We start from the raw sequence: 24,104 nt of genomic DNA on the forward strand, positions 1-24,104 counted from the left end.
AACCGCTACCTAAACCTATAGACTTTTAAAACCTCTATTTTTCCAGCTTCACCCATAGCAGTCCTTCGTTAAAACTTTGTTTAACAAAGCGGTATCCGTGAGCTAACCATCTGTGCACATGCTATACTTCTCAAAGTAAGCACAGATAAACCACTGATATCCTTATCAGTATAAATCCCCTGTGTGCATGCTTTTTGCTCATCATCCTTCAAGGCCCACTTGATGAACAAACACAGAACCTTACGTACGTACGTCAAAACTCTTTGCGCTAAATCAGCATCACCAGTAGTTATAGAATCCACTCAGGATTAAACAAGCACTAGCAAACACTTTTGGGAGCCCCCCCGCGCTTTTACCAACTACTTGACATACAAAAACAATACATGCAATTTTTCTGATATCAAACACCCCACTTTCACTTTTTAAGTTCTTTAAATTTGGAGAAGCTTTTCTTACCACATCCGGGCCACTGGTGACTTACACACACACCTTATTCAAAAGCAAAAACTGCTCACCTCAAAGTACAGCGGCCACCGTTGTCTGTGTGAGTCACCAGCGATCCCTTCGTGGCTCCTTCAGCTCCTAAGCCAAGCCCCACGTTGGGCGCCATTTGTTGTGGTTTAATTATTTTCAGGGGAATGACTTCAAAGATATTTGACATCAGAAAAAATTAGACTTTATTAACAAACAAAGCCGAGTGTCCCTCTGCAGAAAAGACCCTCCAGAAAAATTGCCCAGCAAACGTATATACCCTCTCCTTGTCCCAAACATGGTAATACATTCTATAGGTATTTTGAGAAATAGTTTTGTACCATGTGACATTAATGAAATAGAATTTTCTGCTGTGACAACACCTTGTGCTCTCAGGTTCCAAAGTCAGCCAAAGTCACCCACAGACAAGGAAATAATAGTGTACAAATAAACAGTTAAATTACTTATTTTCTAAATAATAAAATCTTCAACACCCACCGCCTTTCTTGGGTACAATGAAGTAGGGGCTGTAAAACCCGGACCTCATCTCGGTAGGAGGGACTGGCTCGATCGCGTCCTTCGCCAGCAGAACATCGATCTCTTTCCGCAAGACAGGGGCATCCACTGACCGCACACGGGTGAAGTGGACGCCCCTGAACTTGGGAGGCCGGTGTGCAAACTGAATTGCATAGCCGAACCGAATGGTGCGGATGAGCCATTGGGACGGACCCGGAAGCGCTAACCAGGCTTTCAGATACCGTCCCAACAGGCCCACCCGAACCACCGGCGTACCCGCGGAGGGGCAGCGAGGTGGAAGACAAGGACCCGGCTCTGGTGACATTATAGTAACCGAGAGCGGGGTCTGGACGTGGAACTCGACACCAACCTGCTTCCACCGGAGGGCAGACGGCAGAGAAGGCCCGTGGGCATTCTGCTGCGGGCTGCCCGGTGGCGAGGGGAGGGGGAGAGACGAGGAACGAGGCCCTGACTCCTCGTGACCTAGTCTCTGCGCCTCTAGGCCCAGCTGCAGACCGAAGCAATGCAGCCGAGGCTGCACCTCTGCTATCCGCGAGCTGGGGAGAGGGGAATGGGAGCGGTGCCGCTTGGGAGCAGCACACACTGCCATCCTGAACCTCTTGGACGGGGGAGACTGTGTGCCCGCCAATCTCCACCGAGGATGACCTGAAGGAGGAAGTAGAAACTGCTCTTTCACTGAAAGTGTTGAAAAGTGTGAGGCACCCTCCCGTTGAGCAGCATCCACGTCCTCCCTCAGGTCGCCCGTCTCAGGGACGCTTTCCGCCCTTCTTCTTGCGGGAAGGGGCCGGAGGCGTCTGAGCGGGCTGGGCCGCCCTCTTACGACCAGACCTCCGCCCTCCAGGGTTAGACTGCTGCCCTGAAGGAGGAGCGGCCGCAGGAGGGCACCCTCGCGACGAGCAGCCGGAGGCTCTACGGCCACAGAAGACGGACCAGCAGCAGTCCGTCTCCTGTGCAGGATGTGCTGTATCGTCTCCGACTGCTTCTGGGCGGTGGAGAACTCTTGGGCGAAGCTCTCCACCGCGTCGCTGAAGAGGCCCCCTTGGGATATGGGGAAGTTGAGAAGTTTGTTCTTCTCCGCTTCCTGCATATCCGCAAGGGTAAGCCATAGGTGGCGCTCCTGGACCACCAAGGTGGACATCGCCCGACCCAGGGAACGTGCGGTGACTTTCGTCGTCCGGAGGGCGAAGTCCGTCACCGCACACAGCTCCTGCAGAAATCCTGGGTCGGGACCACCCCCCTGCATGTCATGGAGTGCCTTGGCCCGGTGGACCTGCACCCATAGCATGCAGGGCGGAAGCGGCGTCTCCACACGCCATGTAGGCATCCCTGGTCAGACCAGAGGAAAACCTACAGGCGTGGGAGGGGAGTGAAGGGGCACCCCGCCAAGTGGAAGCGGTCTTCGGACACAACTGCATCGCAACCGACCGCTCTACTGGGGGGATTCCCTCGTACCCGTGCGCCGCTCCGCCATCAAGAGTGGTGAGGATGGAAGAGCGAGGTTGTCTACGTCTGGTCGCCAGAGGGGCCAGCCAAGACTTCCTCAACTCCTCATCTACTTCCGGGAAGAATGGTACTGGAGCGGGCTGTGGGGCAACGGTACGGCCCGCTCCGAGACACCAATCATCCAGCCGCGAAGGTTCGGGACCCGGTGGAGGGTTCCACGCAAGCCCGACATTCGCGGCTGCCCCTTTCGAGCATAACGGCTATTTCCGGATCCGGCTCAGCCGAAGCCACCACACCCGAAGGGGGTAGTCCCGCTGAGTCATCACCAGAAGATGACCGCTCTTCCTCCGATGCCGCGATTGACATCTGGTCCTCAGGCGGCGCCCCGAAGGAGACAACCATAAATCTAGCTTACACATTTACCCAAATTATTCAGGCTAATTGTAATAATGACGGATCAAACCTGTTTGACCAATAGTGGCAAGACACATAGGTATATAAGGACACCTGATAAAGTGTCTTTTACGGCCCTGACGAGAACGTCAGTCTTCTCGGCTGTGAACCGCTCCTGGCGTGTGCCTGGCAAATCCGCCATTATAATAGCAAGCCGCCATGGAACAAGCATGCCTGCTTTTAAAGGGAATGTGAGATGACACTCTGATTTATTGCACGTTACGCCCAAACCACACCTATGAGTAATGTAACTACTTATATACTTAATAATAAAGTTCAAACTGACAATTCTCTTTCTACAAAACTATGATTTTCAATGCATTATATAATAGAAGAAGAGGGATTGTAAATCCACCCCCTTCAATAGAAATAAAGTATTATCCAATCCCGTGGTGTCATCAACCTACAAAAACTTTAAATGGGATTGGGTTTTATGGTCAGGTGAGACCAAAATAGAGCTTTTTGGAAAGAAACACCAGAGGTGTTGGTGTAGACAGAAATATGTTATGTAGAAAAGTATCTCCTCTCCACTGAAGCAGAGGCACAACTTATTAAATGAAGGTGTGTCAATAATTGTGGAGGCCATGTAATATATGTAAAATTATGTCATATACATGAAAAATAAGTAAATATTTTTTTAAAAAATGTACATTTAAAGCAAGAACATGTCTGTGAAATTGACAGGAATTAAAAAAAAAGTGGCACAATATAACACACACACACACACACACACACACGCGTCTGGTTCACTATCTTTGTGGGGACTCTCCATAGACGTAATGTTTTTTTTTTATTCTTTGGAAACTGTATATTCTATCCCCTTACATTAACCCTACCCCTAAACCTACCAGATTTCTTCAATTTCTGCATTTTTTTAATTTTCTAAAAACTCTGGATTTATAAGCTTGTTTCCTCATGGGGACCTCAATTTAGGTCCCCACGGTGACACGATTCATCATGAGCCAGTGTGCATTCAGGATGAAGTCCCCATCGGGATAGCATTCACACTTAATTTTTATTCTTTTGACATGGTATGTTTCTGAGCCAAAGTGTTTAATTGCTGGTGAATCAGGTGAATTGTGTGCAAGGTCAGGTCCAGTTTAATTGAAGATTATTTTCTTATTTATTCAAGCACAGTCAGAGCTAAATACCTTACGTCAAAAAAGAGCAGACATTGTCAAGCCATGTGGTTCAATGATTCATGCAATTAGAGACTTATCCCTGACAGCAATTCCAATTATTTCACAGCTAAGCAAGAACTGGATGGAACACTCAAGCTTGTAGCTTCTCACTCAGCATTCACAATCTCTTACATTATACGTTAACCAGAGGTTATGCAACCAGGATCAGAAAAAAATAACTCTAATCTGTTACTCTAAATCATTAGACATTAACAAAATTAAGATTACTAGCAGGATTACATTTTTGGCAAAATAAATAATGAATCTTGGTATGGAACCATGGCAATTCTCAGTTCTGCTTCAAATGCTCCATCATTGTCACTTATGCCTATGAGCTTTAGTGAATTAAGATATCAGTAGACAAATTTGTTTAGTCTAAACTTTTAGACAATCAGACATTGACTCTAACTTAAATGTTTTAGTGCATAAAGCTGCAGTTTTGCATTGTCCTAAAGAGATGGCTGTATTTTTTTTTTTGTTATAGTCAGAAGTTATTATACAGCAAGGAGGACAAGATTGGAGTAACAAATGTCATCATCTAGTTTTAAAGCCACAGAAATTTACGGTCATGTTTCACCACTACATAATTTCTGGCATAACTTAAACAGTCCTATCTTCCTGTTCCCTATCAGTCGCTCACGTTCAACGTTACGTCGACATGAAGACGTAATTGGGATCACTTCAGGGAGCCCTATCATCTTCGAGTGTCTACATAACGAGCCAATGAACGTTGGCGTGCATGAACCGGTTTAAACAGGAAGTGGGTGCACGCACTCATTGTCTTTCACAGGCTGAACCTGATGTGTGTGCTGCTCACACACTCAAAATAGCCTTGGTGACTATGAGGAGTACTGTATCTTCCAGAGGTGACTCAGGCGCGGCGGCCATCTTGTCCGAAGACACAGGCACGGCAGGCATGGCGTGAACAGTCTCTGGCTAAGCAGGCATGACATGAACAGTCTCTGGAACAGTCTCTGGCTAAGGCTCGGCAGGACTGACGTGAAAAGTCTCTGGCTAAGGCTCGGCAGGACTGACGTGAAAAGTCTCTGGCTCAGGCTCGGCAGGACTGACATGAACCGTCTCTGGCTCAGGCTTGGCAGGACTGACGTGAAGAAACTCAGGCTCGGCAGAACTGACGTGAAGAAGCTCAGGCTCGGCAGGACTGATGTGAAGAAGCTCAGGCTCGGCAGGACTGACGTGAAGAAGATCAGGCTCGGCAGACATGACGTGGAGAGACACAGGCTTGGCAGGAATGACGTAAAGAGACTCAGGCTCGGCAGGTACTGTTGCGGGGCTCCTCATCCGCAAAACCCACAGTAAAAGTTGAGTCGCTTAACAAAAGGCATAGTCAATGTATTGCTCAAGGGAGAAATGAATTGTCCCCCCAGGTAGTCCAGAGCGCAAGGGCTCGTTTAATCCAAAGCGAAAAATGTCCTTGAGTCCTACCTCATTGAAATCCACTTGGTAGGAAACTTCAAGAAACTGGAAAATATAGTCCTCAATGGCCTGGTCACGGGACTTAAAAACAGACAGTGAAAGGGCCATTCTGATCTCTAGAGGCAGGGCATTTCAAAGTCGAGGCCCTGCCACTGCAAATGCGCGTTCGCCTCTACGCTTAAGCCTAACGTGAGGGACTACCAACAAAGCCTGGTCACGGGATTGTAGGCTTCTGGACGGAGTGTAGAGATGAAGAAGTTCAGAGAGGTAGACAGGGGCTAGGTTGTGCAGGGATTTGTATACAAAGAGTAAAATTTTAAAGTCTATTCTCTGACAAACCGGCAGCCAGTGTAAGGATTTAAGAACCGGGGTGATGTGTTCATGTTTACGACACTTTAAACAAGTCTGGCCACAGCATTCTGAACGAGCTGAAGACATGCAATTTGACACTTAGATATTCCGCAGTATAAAGAGTTGCAATAATCTAGTCGAGATGTAACAAAAAAGTGAACAGCCATTTCTAGAGTTTTTGGAGTGAGAAAATGTTTAATTTTAGACAGTAAGCGAAGCTGATAGAAACTGGATCCGATAACAGAGGAGATGTGTTTGTCAAATTTTAAATGCTGGTCAACAAGAACTCCTAGGTTCCGAACCCTTGAGGATCTAAAAACTGATAAACTTTCTAACTCAGGGCTTATACACTGAGAGTTCTCATTTGGACCGAAAACAATTACCTCGGTCTTGTCTTCATTTAGGAAGAGGAAATTTTGGGCAAGCCATAATTTTACCTCCTTTAGACATTGCAGAAGAGAAGAAATCGCAGTGGGATTGTTTCTTCTGATGGTTAAATAGATCTGCGTATCATCTGCGTAGAAATGAAAAGACACACCATGTCTACGCAAGATAGAGCCTAGAGGAAGCATGTAAAGAGAAAATAAAGAGGGAGCTAAAATAGAGCCTTGTGGAAGGCCACAGGTCAAAGGTGCAGGGGAAGAGGTAAAATTACCCAGCTTCACTAAAAACTTTCTGTCAGACAGGTATGACTGAAACCATTTCAGGACGTTAGCTTTTAGACCTACCCAAGACTCCAGTCTAGATAATAGAGAGGAGTGGTCAACGGTATCAAAAGCGGCAGACAGATCTAGAAGAATAAGAACCACAGAGTCTCCGGAATCAGTGGAGAGGTAAATATCATTTAACACTCTCAACAGGGCGGACTCAGTGCTGTGAGCAGACTTAAAACCCGATTGAAAAACCTCATAAATACAGTTACTTGACAGAAAACATTGAAGTTGATTCAGCACGATTTTCTCTAAAGTTTTTGAAATGAAAGGTAAGACAGAAATTGGCCGAATTTTTTTTAGGACAGAGGAATCCAGTGAAGGCTTCTTGAGCAGAGGAGTGACCGTAGCCACTTTAAGACTGGCAGGAACAGAGCCGGTTTGAAGACACTTATTGATAAAAGACACCAAACCTGGCCCAATCGAATTGATAATTAATTTTAAAAATTGCGGGTGTATAATATCGGTAGAACAGAATGAAGGTTTAAGCTTGCCAATCACCTCCTTCAATTCCTGAAGATTGATAGGTACAAAAGCATCGAAAACGGCAGAGGCAGATGACATGATTGGAGAGACAGTTAAAGTTAAAGTGGGGGCAGACGCTAAGTCTTAAGTTAGTAATTTTGTCACTGAAATATCTCAAGAAGCTTTCACAGAGAGCAACAGAGGCAACAGGCAAAGAGTTAACAGAAGGATTTGTCACAGATTGAATAATAGAAAACAAAACCTTAGGTTTAGAGTAATTCATTTCAATTAAATTGGAAAAATAAACAGCTTTCGCAGACTTCGCTGCAGTCTGGTAGGATGTCAGAGAATCTCTGAACATTAGAAGAGAGATATGCAGCCTGTCCTTTTTCCATTTTCGTTCTGCCTTTCTACAATTTTGTCTTAGGAGACGGGTGTCAGAATTTAGCCACGGTTCAGGTTTTGGTTTGTGCTTGTGAGGCTTAAAGGGAGCAGTTGCATTTGCTACCTTCAGCCAGGCAGAATTCATTAGGCTAAGATGCTGATCAGCATCCAAGTCAGATAATGATTGATCTAAGAGCAGCTGTGAACAACATTCAGCAAAGCACAAGTTGAAATTTGTGCTGAACTGAGTAGAGTAGAACCGAGACAGAGTTACAGGTGTAGTAGAAAAATGAGAGAGATCTGGAAGAGTCAGAGAAAAAAGTATGGGCTTATGGTCCGAGATCATAAAGTCTGAGAGCACAATATCAGTCACATCAAGCCCATATGACAGTACAAGATCCAACGTATGGCCCTGGATGTGAGTAGAGTCACTGATCCACTGAGATAAATTAAAAGCGTCAATGAGATTAAGAAGGACATGTGATAGGGGGTTTGACGGACAGCAAACATGGATATTAAAATCGCCTACCAATAGAAAGTGATCGTAATTAGTGGCAATATTGCCGACCAATTCAGTGAAATACTGTATAAAGTCCTTAGAAGAGTGCGGAGGACGGTAGATCGCCCCTAAACATACAGGACCATTCCAGTCTAACTGAAGAAACTGAGCTTCAAAACTGGAAAAGGCCGTTACAGGGACCAATCGACAGCGTGCAGAGATAGAGTTCTTTAAAACTGTTACTATCCCGCCACCGCGTCCCTTCAGACGAGGAGAGTTAAAAAATGTACAGTCAGAGGAGATCAAATCAGCAAAAGGAGTTAGATCACCAACCTTTATCCAGGATTCCGTAATGAACATAAAATCCAAGTTGTGAGATGAGTAAAAGTCGTTTAATAAAAAGGTCTTATTCACCAAGGAGCGGGCATTTAATAATGCCATCTTCGGTGGAGAAATAATAACAGGAGATGATGGCGCGCGTTTCAGTACGCACAGATTTCCGTGAGTTACTCCCCGTCTTTGAGAGCCGAGGCCGATTCGGTGGAGACCTGCACGAGAAACAGGACTCAGGTGTAGGGGGAGAACAGGACGAAGCCACCGGTAGATCAAGTCCAGTGGGCGCCAGATAGCAGAGCCGCTGGATTCGTAGGTAGGATCCAAGAGAGAGCCAGCCCGCAGACAAGCTTTCAACTTCACGAGGTATCCTCCACGGTTGCCTCGTTTCCTCCTACGCTTTCTCCGCGGGATGTTGAGGGGCCACCGGCGGATACAATCTGGGATGACTGTTTGGAAAGACTCATTCGTATTGTCACAGGAGCAGTCCACATCCAAAGTATAAGAGTTTATGAGTGTGTCCGCAACAGAGTCGCGGATGTCCAAGAGTGCTCGGCGGTCGTAGATTAAAAGCGAGCAGCAGTTTAGAGTCAGAAAAGACAACCAGACAAACAAACAGGAGAGCAGTAGACAGCACGCCAAATACACAGGCGCCATCTTGGAATCAACCGAGTCATGAGAGCATGGTGGCTCAGTGCGTCTTAGATATAATAAAGATTTTAAGAGGTAGGCATTGCTAAACAAATGACATGGACATAAGTAGGCTACACAAAGTAAACATGTAAATCAATGTCTGAAAAATGCTGCATTACTTTTTGTAAAGTAATGGAGAGTACATTATACAGTAGCAGTGTTTTGTTAAAAAGTACACAATGGGCAAAACTGCTTTAGAACAAAAGAAAAAGTCTCGGGTTACTTTACTTTAATACTGTTCCCTGAAAAAGCAGGAATGAGATGCTGCACTGATTTAAGTGCTATGGGAATACATCTTCCAAGGTAACCAAAACAGTTCGGCCCGAAAATGACCTAGATCCAGCAAGCCGGAAGAAATAACTGGGCCCAGTTGCAGTTGCCAGACTCGGGATGGATGCAGGATGAATGATGCCAAAGAATCAGCCCAAATACTCTGGCCAGAGTCCGGCCGCCAAAACTGCCAGCATTGGGCCACAATCACAGCAACAAAAATGGTACATTTAGCCGGTACTAGTCCGAGTCTGGGTACTAAAACTGAGCTGACACTGCCGGCATAGGGCCACAATCATGCCAAACAAAATGGTACACTTTGCCGGTATTGGTCCGAGAATGGGTACAAAAACTGAGATGACACTGGGCCACAATCATGGCAACATATAGCTGGTCAACACATACTAGTCTTGATATATATAGAAATGTGTTCAGTACAACTTTTAAAAAACGTGTATTAAAGACTTCCAAGTTTTATATAAAACAGAGCTTTGAATAATTAGTTTTTCCACAAAATGACATTGTTACCTTAAAATCCTTAAGATAGCATCTACTTCCAACTAAAATAAAAATATATTTTACAGTGTCCTTGTCCTTGTCCTTGTGATACAGATCTGCCAGGCTCTCACACCAGCCAATCACAGCGCACTCCCTCACCTGAGTTCTGATCACACACACCTGCACCTCCTCATCACCCTCATCACCTCCACTACTTATACACACACTTCACCCCAGCTCATTGTCTGGTCTTGTTTGTATGAAGAGGACTACTTACCTTGCCTTAACGTCAAACTACCTGATATCTCCTTCTCCAGTCTCCACTCCAGCGCCTCGTCTCCATTCTCTTCCGTGGTGTTCTGCCAACGTCTCATCCTTCCTCCGTATCTCCGAATCCACTGTTGCCCAGACTTCCTGTCATCCACGTACCATCAAACAGTCATCACACCTGTAAGAAGAAACATACCATTCACTGCCAGCATCCCGCTCTCCAAAGTATCATTGCACTTAGTTACCACTTACCTGCTTTCAGTTCATCTGCTCAGTTGTTGTCACAATAAAATTCCTGTTAACTTCAATCTCCTTCTCTTGAGTCTACTTCTTTAACAAATTATGCATGTCAACTAAATATGTCAACTTTACAAAGATTAAAGGTTTGGCCATTACATTTTTTTTTTCATGCCATCCCCACCTACCACCCCATGAATTAATAACATCCATATGTGCTCCTTTTCCCGAAGTATAAAAATGACACAACGAAAATATGTGTGATATTAGAAATTATTTAAAACCAAACTGTGGTGAGGGGGACGTGGTTCTGCGAGGTCTGTAGCGGGAGAGAGAGAAGAGAGACAAGCACCTGTGTCTTGTTGCAGTAATCGGCATGGAGAGACCGGATATAAGCCGCCGGGGAGTGAGAGAGAGAGAGAGAGAGAGAGAGAGAGAGAGAGAGAGAGAGAGGGGAGGAGGACTGAGGACTCGTACGCAGCATGACAGTGACAAGAGAAAGCTGATGACAGCGGAAAGCGCTTGTGTGAACTGTCAATTAATTTTCTGTGCTGTAGTAAAAACCTACGGTAAACGCGCAGTGGGCGCACCTTTTGTTTATTTTTCTTTTACTTTGAATAAAAGCCGTACGAGTCCCATGGCAAGGCAAGGCAAGTTTATTTATATAGCACATTTCATACACAATGGCAATTCAAAGTGCTTTACATAGAAGAAATTTAAATAATAAAAAGAAACAAGAATAATTAAAACAGTTTAGAAAAATAAAATAAAATACAGTGCAGTACAAACAGTCGGACGAACAGTGGCACAGTGCTCATTCAGTAAATGCATAGCTAAACAGATGTGTTTTGAGTCTGGATTTGAAAGTGACTACTGTAGGAGCACATCTGATCTCTTCTGGAAGCTGGTTCCAGCTGTGGCTGGCATAATAGCTAAAAGCAGACTCGCCATGCTTAGAGTGAACCCTTGGTATTTCTAGCTAATATGATCCTAATGATCTGAGTGATCTGTTGGGTTTATATTCAGTGAGTATATCTGCAATATATTGAGGTCCTAGGCCATTGAATGATTTATATACCAGTAATAATACTTTAAAATCAATCCTAAATCTAACTGGGAGCCAGTGTAAAGACCTGAGGACTGGTGTGATATGTTCATATTTTCTTCTTCTGCTCAGAATCCTGGCGGCAGCGTTCTGTATGAGCTGCAACTGTCTTATGGTCTTTTTGGGAAGGCCAGCGAGGAGTCCATTACAATAATCCACCCTGCTGGTGATGAAAGCATGAACAAGTTTCTCTAAGTCTTGTCTGGAAACAAAGCATCTAATTCTTGCAATATTTTTCAGATGATAGTATGCTGATTTAGTTATTGCTTTGACATGACTACTGAAACTAAGGTCTGACTCTAGTGTCACACCAAGATTCCTGACTTGATTTTTAGTTGTATGACCCCTAGAGTGAAGGTATGCATTCACCATTGAGAACTTCATCTTTGTTTCCAAACGCAATGACTTCAGTTTTGTCTTTGTTTAACTGAAGAAAGTTTTGACACATCCAACTGTTGACTTCATCAGTGTATTGGCACAGGGAGTCAATGGGGTTGTAATCGTTAGGCGATAGGGCTAAGTAAATCTGTGTGTCGTCTGCATAGCTGTGGTAAGCAATTTGGTTCTTTCTCATTATTTGGCTCATTGGGAGCATATACAGGTTGAACAGGAGTGGCGCAAGAATTGAGCCTTGAGGGACTCCGCATGTCATGGATGTCCACTCAGACTTATGGTCTCCTATACTCACATAATAACCTCTCCCATCTAAGTATGACCTGAACCATTTTAGGACTATCCCAGAAAGCCCCACCCAGTTTTCCAGCCTGTCAAGAAGTATGTTATGATCGACAGTGTCAAATGCAGCACTAAGGTCGAGTAGTACCAGCACTGATAATTTGCCTTTATCAGTATTTAAGCGAATATCGTTTATTATATTTATGAGCGCTGTCTCTGTGCTGTGGTGCGGTCGGAAACCAGATTGAAAATTGTCAAAGTATCCATTCGAGCATAATAATTTGTTCAGCTGATTGAAGACAACTTTTTCAATGATCTTGCCTATAAAAGGAAGATTTGAAATCGGCCTATAGTTGCTTAATATGGTCTTATCCAGATTGCTCTTTTTCAGGAGGGGCTTGACAACTGCATTTTTCAGGGAGTTTGGAAAACTCCCAGAGAGAAGTGAGGCATTTACCACTTCTAGAAGATCTGCTTCTAAACTGTTTAACACACTTTTGAAAAAAGATGTGGAAAGTGTGTCAAGAGCGCAGGTTGATGTTTTAAGGTGCTGTAACGGTTTCTTCCAAAATTTTGCCATCAATTTCTTTGAAATCAGACATAGTAACTACTTTCTCAGGTGGTCTGATCTGTCTGACCCCAGAGCAACTCAAGGATGTGCTGATCACCTTTCTGATATTATTGATTTTCTCAGAGAAGAAAGAAGCAAACTCACTGCACTTGTTGTCTGAGAGCATTTCACTGGGAATCTGGCTTGGGGGGGTTTGTCAGTCTCTCTACAGTAGCAAAAAGAGTGTGTGTATTGTTTAAATTGCTGTTTATAATATTTGAGAAGAAAGTCTGTCTAGCTTTGCCTAGTTCCATATTGAAAGCATGAATGCTGTGTTTGTAGATGTTATAATCAGTGTTGGGAACGTTACTTTAAAAAAGTAATGTTATAGTTACTCACTACTTGTTCCAAAAAGTAACTGAGTTAGTAACTGAATTACTCTATAATAAAAGTAACTTGTTACCAGGGAAAGTAACTATTTGCGTTACTGTAAAAAAAAAAAAAAAGTTGCTATATGTCAAAGAATTTGGAAACACTTTGCAGTTTGAATGTCCTGTATAAACAAAATTACGGAATGTTTTTATGTTTCCACTGTTCGATCGCGTCCGCGCCTCACACACACACACACACACACACACACACACACACACACACACACGCACGCACACAAATGTAAACACTTTGCGACTTTTCGATCGCGCCCGCGCCTCTTTCTCTCTCTCTCTCTCTCTCACCCACACACACACACAAACACATTCCAGCATTCCAATCTTTACATCGCAGCCTGCTCAAGAGCCATGTTCAGGCTAAGGCGGGGCTACAGATTAGGTGTCCCTAAAGAACCCGCGTATAACAGTAGTTCCGCATTACATTCATTAATTTGCACGCGAGTTTTATTTATTTTTATACCGTGTATTCTGCGTGTAAATGTATGCACCAAACCGTGACGCCCGTACGGGTACATGTACCGTTCCACCCCTAGTTCTTGCCTTTGACCTCAATGAATTTGAAGTAGTGCTTATATCTCCACCTTGAAAATGCAAACTTTTTATCGGATTGCTCCTGACTCGCCATCTCTGCTGCTTCATCGAATCTCTGTTTAGCTGGTGTGTGTGTGGGGGGGGGGGGGCGCGTGTGCTGGCATGTGTGTAAAAACACTGGCTCTGATTGGCTACCATGAAACACATGACTCTGCCTTAGCCAATCATAATCGCTTACCTCGTTATTAACCCACCTCCTCACTAGCTGTGCGAGCAAGGGGTGCGTTCGGATTACACGGTTTATTCAATCAATGCATAGTAACGCACCGCATTTAACGTCCAGTAATGTTAACGGCGTTGTAACGACGGGAAAAGTAATTAGTTAGATTACCCCGTTACTGAAAAAATAACGTCGTTACCTAACGCCGTTCTTTTAAACGGCGTTATTCCAAACACTGGTTATAATGGACTACAAGTTTTGTCTTACGCCACATGCGCTTTGCTTTTCTGCATTGTCTTTTCATATTTTGCACTGCTGTTGAGTTTCTCCAAGGTGCTTTTTGTCTGCCACTCTTCTTCCTGACTTTAACAGGAGCAATATCATCAATTACACTTTTAACTTTTGAGTTAAAAGAATCAAGGAGAAAATCAACAGAGTCTGCAGATATGCTTGGTGTTAAGGATATAGCCTTCATAAATAGTACACTAGTGTTCTCATTTAAGCATCTCTTCTTGACAGACATAGATCTAGCTTCAGTGGCAGGAGAGATATATCAAATAATATATCAAAGAAAATACAGAAATGATCAGACAGTGCTACATCCTTAATAACAATCGATGAAATGTTTAGACCCTTACTGATAAGTAAATCTAGAGTGTGTCCACGATTGTGTGTGGGTCCATGTACATGCTGAGTCAGATCAAAAGTTTTTAAAACAGTTTTGATTTCTTTTGCCATATTATTTTCTGCACTATCTATGTGAATGTTAAAATCTCCAGCAATGGCAAAACAGTCAAACTCTGAGGTAATTGTTGATAACAGTTCTGTAAAGTCTAGGCTGGGCTGGAGAAGGCTGGAGAGTATTTTGGAGGCCTGTAAATAATGATAAGTAAAATGCGTGGAGCACCTTTTAACACAGTACCCAGATATTCGAAAGACGGGTAATTCCCAAATAATATTTGCTTACATTGATAGATGTAGCAGCTAGACCCCCATCTCTCTTAACAGCTCTGCAGACACTCATAAAAGTAAAGTTAGGAGGGGCTGCTTCATTGAGGATTGTTGCACTGCAGCTGTCTTCTAGCCAGGTTTCATTGAGAAGCATAAAATCCAGGTTGTTTGTGGTTAAGTCGTTGACTAGAAGTGATTTATTTTTAAGTGAGTGAATGTTTAAAAGTGCTAACTTAACAGTCTTACTTTTTGTCCCCACATCAATCTTAGTTTGACATGTAATAGGCACCAGATTAGTTGGGTTTGCTGTACGGCTATTGAAGGCCTTAGACTTTCTATCTTGTAATAGAACAGCAATAGAGAAAGATACAGGCACACTGGGTTCCCGCTTGTTCTGTAAACATTTGAGAAAGTTACTGTTATCATAGCAGAGACCCAAAACATATCACTGAGAGCTGGTATCAGTTGTTTTTGGTTCACCTCAAGCAGATGGAGGAGGGTGTGGGCCCTGCATCATTTGTGGGCTGTCCTGAGATTGCTGAGAGGGGCTGGACTAACGGCCAACCCGAAGAAGTCTGCGAATGGGTTTGGAATGGGCTTCCACTTGGGTCACGGACAGGTGCGTCCCCAAATTGACAAGACGGCAGCAGTTGCAACCAAGACCAAAAAGGAGGTGAGGCAGTTCCTGGGGCTGGCGGGATATTATAGAAGGTTTGTACCTAATTATTCGGACCTCACCAGCCCGCTGACTGACCTCACTAAAAAGGAAGCACCAGATCCGGTCCAGTGGACGGAACAGTGCCAGCAGGCTTTCACCCAGGTAAAGGCTGCCCTGTGTGGCGGGCCGCTCTTACATTCTCCTGACTTTTCTCTCCCCTTTTTGTTGCAGACTGACGCATCGGACAGGGGGCTTGGAGCGGTCCTGTCACAGGAGATAGAGGGTGAGGAACGGCCGGTGCTATACATCAGTCGAAAGCTCTCGAAGAGAGAGACGATGTACAGCACCATAGAAAAACAGCGTTTAGCGATTAGGTGGGCCGTCCTCACCCTCCGCTATTATCTTCTGGGGCGAGAATTCACCCTCTGTTTGGACCACACGCCCCTCCAATGGCTCCACTGCATGAAGGATACCAACGTGCGGATCACCCGTTGGCATCTAGCGTTACAGTCTTTTAAGTTCAAGGTGGTCCACAGGCCGGGGGCGCAGATGGCTGTGGCTGACTTCTTCTCCAGGAATGGAGGGGGGTGGGGCTGCAGGCCGGATGGCTCCCCGGCCTGAGTCGGGCGGTGGGGGTATGTGGCGAGCGGGGTGTGGTTCCGCGAGGTCTGTAGCGGGAGAGAGAGAAGGGAGACGAGTGGCGGGTAAGTGGGTCAAGTGCAAATGACGAAAACTTGTGTCTTGTTGCAGTAATCGGCATGGAGAGACCGGATATAAGCCGCCGGGGAGTGAGAGAGAGAGAGAGAGAGAGAGAGAGAGAGGAGGACTGAGGACTCGTACACAGCGTGACAATGACAAGAGAAAGCTGATGACAGTGGGAAGAGTTTATGTGAACCAGAGAAAGCTGATGACAGCGGGAAGAGTTTATGTGAACCAGAGAAAGCTGATGCAGTGGAAAGTGTGAACTGTCAGTTAATTTTCCGTGCTGTAATAAAAACCTACGGTGAACGCGCAGTGGGCGCACCTTTTGTTTATTTTTCTTTTACTCTGAATAAAAGCCGTACGAGTCCCAGTCACGCCGACCCTGTCTTCTTCCTTCACACACACTGAGCCTGAAACCCGGGAAGGAAAAAGAGGGCCTGCCGCCGTCATGCAGTCACCGCCAGGATCGCCATTTGCACTTGACCCACTTACGTGCCACTTGTCTCCCTTCTCTCTCTCCCGCTACAGACCTCGCAGAACCACGCCCCCCACGCCACACTAACATTAACATACAGCTTTGTAAGAACGAATAAAAAGTGTCATAAAAAAAAAACTCCAGAAGCCTTCTCAAGTAAGTGTACCCTAAAAGAGGGATGGATTGACAAAAAAGGGGAACAATGACACGTATGGTAAGTCAGACAATCTCAGACTGATAACATGAATGGTAACTCTGGTAAATATTAACATTTGGAACAGTATGTACCTTATGAAGAATTTGTGCGCTTCGGGCCCGCTCTTTTCTTCCCCCATCTCTGTTTGAAGCGAGCTGCAGCCATCTTTTGATCAACTTTTCAATCTCTCCATTTGATGCACTGATATATAAAAAAAAAAAAAAAGATCAATCGCAATACTAAAGACTTTTACCAATCCAATTTCTTTCAAAATGAACAAAAGACATCGTTACATTGCAGGTGGAACAGAAATAAATGGCATTGCATTTAAGCTTATTTGCACAGACTATTTAATGCTGTTCATTAAATTGTATTTACATGTATTTACACAAATTCATATTGCAAATAAATTAAAAAACAACAACTCATTAGAGGGTAAAGCTGTAATATCATCACAAAATCATTATTGTTGATTATTGCTCCTTATGTTGTAATAGTGATCATTACTGTCGATTAAAGTCATAGTCTGGCTACAGACGTCAGACGAAGCACTAAGAACCATTTATGAATTTAGTAGAAAACTAAAGCCACATCCACACTGTAACGTCTCTGGGTTGAAGATAAAGATGAAGAAGACGATGATCCACGATATACAAAAATACTCTAAAGTTTATTTACAAAGGAAAACTCGAAAAAGTGAGCGTGTGCTCAAACATACACTAACACTCAACATTGACCGACAACTGAAGATCCAAAAGGGAGAACTTAAATACACAGATGATAATGGGTGACGACAGGTGACGGTGATGATGAAGATTGACTAATTAACTAAACACAGGTGACAGAACTGAACTAATGATGATGATGATACTAATGACAAAGAAAACAAACAGAAAGTCCATGAAAACGTGACATAACTCCCCCCTCCCGCTAGGTGCGACCAGCGCCGAAGAAGGACCAGGGAGGAGACAATGGAGGGAGGAGCCAAGGAGGAGCAGGATGAGGAGGCGGCCATGGTGATGACGACTGAGCAGGGGGCCACGGTGATGACGGCAGAGCAGGGGTAAAATGAATCCCCGATTGAGCCGGCCGGACCCAGAGCCGAGGCGATACTGCAGGTCCGGAGGGCCAAAGCGACACCGACGACCCATGGGACCGAGGCGGAACAGGGGATACGGAGGGCTGCGGCGGAACCAGTGGAAGTGAGGACGATGGAGGAGCAGGAGGGAAGACGGAGCCCGGTGGATCGGAAGGGGCGAAGGGCAGAGGTGCAGCCGGCAGCACGGAGTCCCGAAGAGGAGCCAGGGTGACGGCTGACCAATGTGACGACAGAAGGACGAGTGAACATGGTGGAGCTGGAGGCCTGACGGGACACGGTGGAGGTGAGGGCACTATGGGTCGAGGAGGAGCTGAAGGGTCGAAGGAGCCAGGTAAAGTCAGAGGTGCAGGGGACATAGGTGATGACAGGGGATCATCAGCCCAGTGTGCTGATGAGCTGGGCAGAGCCAGCGATGAAGGCTTCGAGGTGGGCGTGACCAGCGATGAGGGCTTTGAGCTGGGCGAGACCAGCGATGAGGGCTTTGTGCTGGGCGAGACCAGCGATGAGGGCTTTGTGCTGGGCGGAACCAGCGTCGAAGAGGGTTTTCTGCTGGACAGAACCAGCGTTGAAGAGGGCTTTGAACTGGGTGGGACCAGCGATGAGGGCTTGGTGCTGGGCAGATCCAGCGTTGAAGGCTCTGTGCTGGACGGGCCCAGCGGTGAAGAGGGCTCTGAGCTGGGCAGGACCAGCGGCGAAGAGGGCTCTGAGCTGGGCAGGACCAATGGCAAAGAGGGCTCTGAGCTGGACGGGACCAGCGATGAAGAGGGCTTTGTGCTGGAAGGGACCAGCGATGAAGAGGGCTTTGTGCAGGACAAAACCAGCGGCGAAGAGGGCTCTGAGCTGGACGGGACCAGCAATGAAGAGGGCTCTGAGCTGGACAGGACCAGCTGTGAAGAGGGCTTTAACCTGTTAACCGTTGCCAGAGCGCGGGCGCACTGAAGCGTTTTTTTTTATAAATAGTTCAAAGTTACTATCAGATTTAATGTTATACCTTGACAAACTATACATCATTACAAAGATATAAGACTCAAGTTTCAGAATTTGACCACTATTGTATTCTGAGAAACTTATAGCGACAGTTATTTCTTAATTTGTGTCAGGAGTTATGAAATGAAAAAATGAGTCGATACCTTTGATATGAATTATGCGCGTCAGCCGCTTTCATTCATAAAAAAACTCTGTGCTGTCGTCATGACAGCGATACACAAAACAACGTCCTTCCGGGCTTTTAGCTAAAAAATGTGCAGATTTGGAGAAATATTGATATATTCTCATAGGTTTACATCAGATTTCTATAGACAGGAATAATATTTATTGAATTTATACCCAAATGCGTCGATGTAATCATTATGAGCGTTTGTATACTCTGTTAATGCGTTTTCAATTCATACCAATAGCATGAGGGCGCCCTCGCCGCCCTGTGCACAGTATTAGAACATGAAGAAGTGCCATAATCATGTGACAATCCAGGAAGCCTCGAACACACACACAGCTAACAAGAGATCGCGCTGTAACTATGGCTGTAACATGGAGATACAGTCGTTTTGAAGACAATAAACATGTTTGCTATGATATTTGAGTTACCTGTGTTTTTCAATCCATGCCAGGTATTTCCATAATAATAGATTATATTTATAATGTAATGCTAATCTATATAGACTATCATTGTGCAGAACAGTATACAATAGTATATTTTCTGTCTGATTTTTTTATCTGAAGCCAAATTAGATCACAGAAAATTATTTAAAATACTCGATTTGCTTTATAAAGTAAGTTTATAAGCACAAACATGGTTTTAATCTCATAAATTGTCGTGTATTGATGGTGTGCTAAGCTAACATGCTAGCTAGCCCTAGGTGCACCTGCCACCTAGAAGTTATATTTTTATTATTTTTTGAATGCTTACTGAAATGTTTCTTTATTCAAGAAATGCATTTAAAACAGTTTAGAATGTAAGGGTGAACTTTGAGAAAAGAAATTGGTGATTGAAAGTGAAACCATATGAATAGCATGTGAATAGCCAGTCGTTAGTAACTAATGCAGACAAAAGAAATGCATATTTCGAGCCATAACCTGGCTGGAGAGGTGTGAATGTGTGCAGGGGGAGACTGAGACTGAATGGGGCTCGTTTGCACCACAAAACAATAAAGACAATATACTGCATAGATGGTAAGAAGATGGCAATAAACATCAGTAGCATTTTAGCATCAAATCAAAATAAAGTCACATGACATGGTCTTGAAAAACATTTCACTAAATACAGAGTTTTGGACTTATTATCTTAAGATTTTAAACATAAAATGTTTAGACATGTGGCATTAGCTGTAGTGCATTTCTAGACTGCTCCAGGGCCAACTTCAATTTTATTTTCATGAGGATGTTTCATAAAAAATAATTTCTAATAACTTTACAAAACTTTGAAGCTATTTATAACAATTTTTGTCATTATGACAATAATTAATTCTACATTACAATAAACTGCCAGGTGTCAGCTTTCAAATGAGATCATACTTGTGCTTTTAGTACAAAGGGTTCATGAACTGTATCTGTTTCAGTTTGGGTATGTCATTTCTTGGGATTTTTCAAAAGTGGGGTTGCAGCTTAACAGGTTAAGCTGGGCGGAACCAGCGGCGAAGAAGGCTCTGATGGATCGATGGGAGGAGGGAGACCAGAGAAATCCTCCACCTCTGGCCGAGCTCTGCACCCAAACCGAAACGCCGGCTCAGCCGGACACAATCGGAGTAGGAACGGGGCTGCGTCGAATTGCAGAGCCAGTAGAGGTGCTGGGGATCGCAGGGCGTGAAAGAACTCCATCAAATCAAGCTTACTCATCTTTGTTGGGTCGGTCAATCTGTAACGTCTTTGGATTGAAGATAAAGATGAAGAAGACAATGATCCACAATATACAAAAATACTCTAAAGTTTATTTACAAAGGAAAACTCGAAACAGTGAGCGTGTGCTCAAACATACACTAACACTCAACATTGACCGACAACTGAAGATCCAAAAGGGAGAACTTAAATACACAGATGATAATGGGTGACGACAGGTGACGGTGATGATGAAGATTGACTAATTAACTAAACACAGGTGACAGAACTGAACTAATGATGATGATACTAATGACAAAGAAAACAAACAGAAAGTCCATGAAAACGTGACACACACAAAGCCAGAGCTTTTCCTATTTTTTCCCCTCATTCTAAAAAAAAAGTCCGTAAACACGGCTTCATCTCAAGAAATATCTGCGTACACACAAAACCACTGAAACAGACTCAAACCAATGTACAGTAGTGTACATGCCAGACCAGTATGTGGCGCTGTAATTCTGCCTCAGAGATACACTAAAAACGGAGAAGAAGACTTGGAGCATGCGCATAAACCTTGCACGCTCTATAAAATAATAATAGGCTCAGTAGCATCTTCAGTAGCATTATCTTTTTACCAAGAACTTTATTGAACAATATAAACAAACCATAAATGGCCTGGTACAAAATATTAAATGTCTCAAAGACAACAGACAAGCATCATAGCGTAGGAAAGAAAATATAAACAAATAAAGAAGTAAAATAAAGACATTAACCCTCTGGGGACTAAGCCCTTTTTGGTCCGTTTTCTCTATTTTTACATTTGGGCTTATAACCATATGTAATGGAGATGGAACACCATGTATTTGGTATCTATGGATTCAGAAGACCCTAAGCTAACATAAGAATGCATGCATTGTGTTTATAAAGGAAGTATGAGTAAAAAATGTACAATAAACTAGAGAATTTCAAAACCAAAATTTTTATTTTAGTCATTTATTACTAAAAATCACACCTCACACAACAATAGTGAACAGTTTTTGAACAAAAAATATATTTTTCAAACCCATTGCTAGACAGATATTTGTAATTGTTCAATCAAAAGTGTAAAGACCAATGAAATAATGAACTTTATATACAGCGTTTTTTCAAAAAGCTGTCAGCTTCGGATTTCTCCTCGTGACTTTCCAGTAATTGTTCCAGAGCTTGTTCTGAGGTAAATCTTTTACTGCTTGCCATCATACAAGTGCTAAAACAATAAAATAATAATGCTATAATTGCTAATATGCTATAAATATTAAATATTGCTAATATATATAAATATTATAATCGTTCTGTCTCTCTCTCATATAAATCTCTGTGTGTAATACTCCGCTCCGTTCGCTCTCTGCCTCCTTCTCCACTCGACGCTGTTTGCGTCATATCACTTACTATAATACCACCCCTTGCAAGGCTACAGAGTCCTCTGATTAGCTAGAATATGTCATGGTAACCTTCCTCAGATTGGGTAAGAAAAATATTCCTCCCAGCGGCAATTTTTCCATTGGTCTTTGCGCGTGGAATATTCCTAACAACATCAATTTCATTGGCCTTATACGCAGTGGTATTATGCAACAAGGAAGTGTGTATACCATATACCATTGTTTTCAGCGGAATCTGAGGAAGACGGCAAAAAAGATCGCATCTCTCTATCATTATTAGTTTTTAAGATAATTACACATTTGTAAAAGTATGCCATTTTGGACGGTACCGCCCAATCCGTCCCGAGAGGGTTAAAAGAAATACATTCAAATAAATAATAAATAAAGAAATAAAAGAGGCTCAGTAGCTTCTGCAGCACGAACACAAGTATGTAGTCTGCTGTTGTTATTGCTGTTACGTGACGTAGCGGTGTCTGACTAGGGTCGACACGTGGGGTGATGACATCATCATTTCACAAAATATACGCATTGGCCGTACACACGAAAACGCAAGGGTGTCGTTTTCAGATTTATCCACTCGAGGACCCGGTTTAAAAAAATAGCGGTTTCAGGCTCCAAAATGCCGGATCCATCTTGACGAAACACCGATGCGATAAAAATTGTTTACGTATACAGTTAAACATGTCTCCGTGTGGACAAGGCCTAAGACTCCACCCAGTTCCAAGGCTATGTTTACACGTGGATGGCTATTTTCATAAACGGACATTTCACCCCTCTTCGTTTTCAAAAATAACATCGTGCACACGAACCCGTGTATATGCTGTCAAGAGCATGCCAAACTTGTAGGTGGCAATATAACGAGAAGCTCAAGCCCACGTTAGCCAATCAGAATCCCGAAAATAGTCACATTCTGTGACGTCGCTGCCTAAAACTCTTTACATGCAAAAGTGCAAATAAAGTTTTCCAAAATCTCCAAAAGTTTTCCTAAAAGTTTTTAGAAAGAATCGGTTTCAGAGGCGAATTCTCCGTTTGCATGTAAACGAAGGGCACAAACGAAGGGAAATGTCTCCGTTTTTCAAAATAGCCATGTACGTGTAAACGGGGCCCAAAACACCTGCCTGGAAGTTTTTAGTAATCCTGGAGACTTTGATTAGCTGATTAAGGTGTGTTTAATTAGGGTTGGAGCTAAACTTTAGCACTGTCAGCCAACTCACAATTATAGCTTAATTATAGATAAACATTACTTTGATATTATATAGCAGAAATAATGTTAAAGTTCCCTATAACGACTTTAAGATTGTTTCATTATATGAATTAAATCATTAATTTCCCAAAATTTAGTTAGTTAAGAAAAAAGAGAATGTGGGGAAAAGGAAAAATATTAATAGGAATGAAAATAAAATAAAATACACTAATAAATAACATAATGTTGACAGGGAAAGGATATTACGTTTAAGTTTAAGGGTCACAGCTACATACATTTTACCATATTGTAAAAGGAGACCCACCCCCAGCATTCAACCTAAATTGGTCCGGGTTAGTATGGCCATATCTCACCCAAAAACCAGCCCAGTCCTTATGGTCTGTAATTAGGTAGAATGTGGCTAAATGTGCCGGGTCTCAGTGCAAATTGGGCCGCACATCCAAAGCCTAGCCAAATCTGGCAACCATTACTGGGCAGGAGCTGGCTCACTTTTGGTGAGCCGATTGCGCTGGCTACCTGGGTTTGTTTGACTGGTTGTGAACACATGTGGCAAACACTTCAAGAATTTAGCTTAAATAATGTCTGATGATGACGTCATCGGAATGTGCACGTCAGAAGCTATAAATAGACCTGATACAGGTGCTGAACACGCCCCCAGTGCGACAATGCAGCGCATAATCTCATCTTTCAGGGAACATGATAACAGTTAAGTAACCCAAGACGTTCCCTTTCAAAAGTTACTGTCAATGCCGCACTGATTTAAGTGCTATGGGAATGAGAATGCCAACGCCGCTGCACTGGAAGTGTCTGGACCCCTCAAGTCTGTGT

This window comes from Scardinius erythrophthalmus, assembly GCF_964197995.2.
Source record: "Scardinius erythrophthalmus genome assembly, chromosome: 3".
NCBI classification, from domain to species: domain Eukaryota; kingdom Metazoa; phylum Chordata; class Actinopteri; order Cypriniformes; family Leuciscidae; genus Scardinius; species Scardinius erythrophthalmus.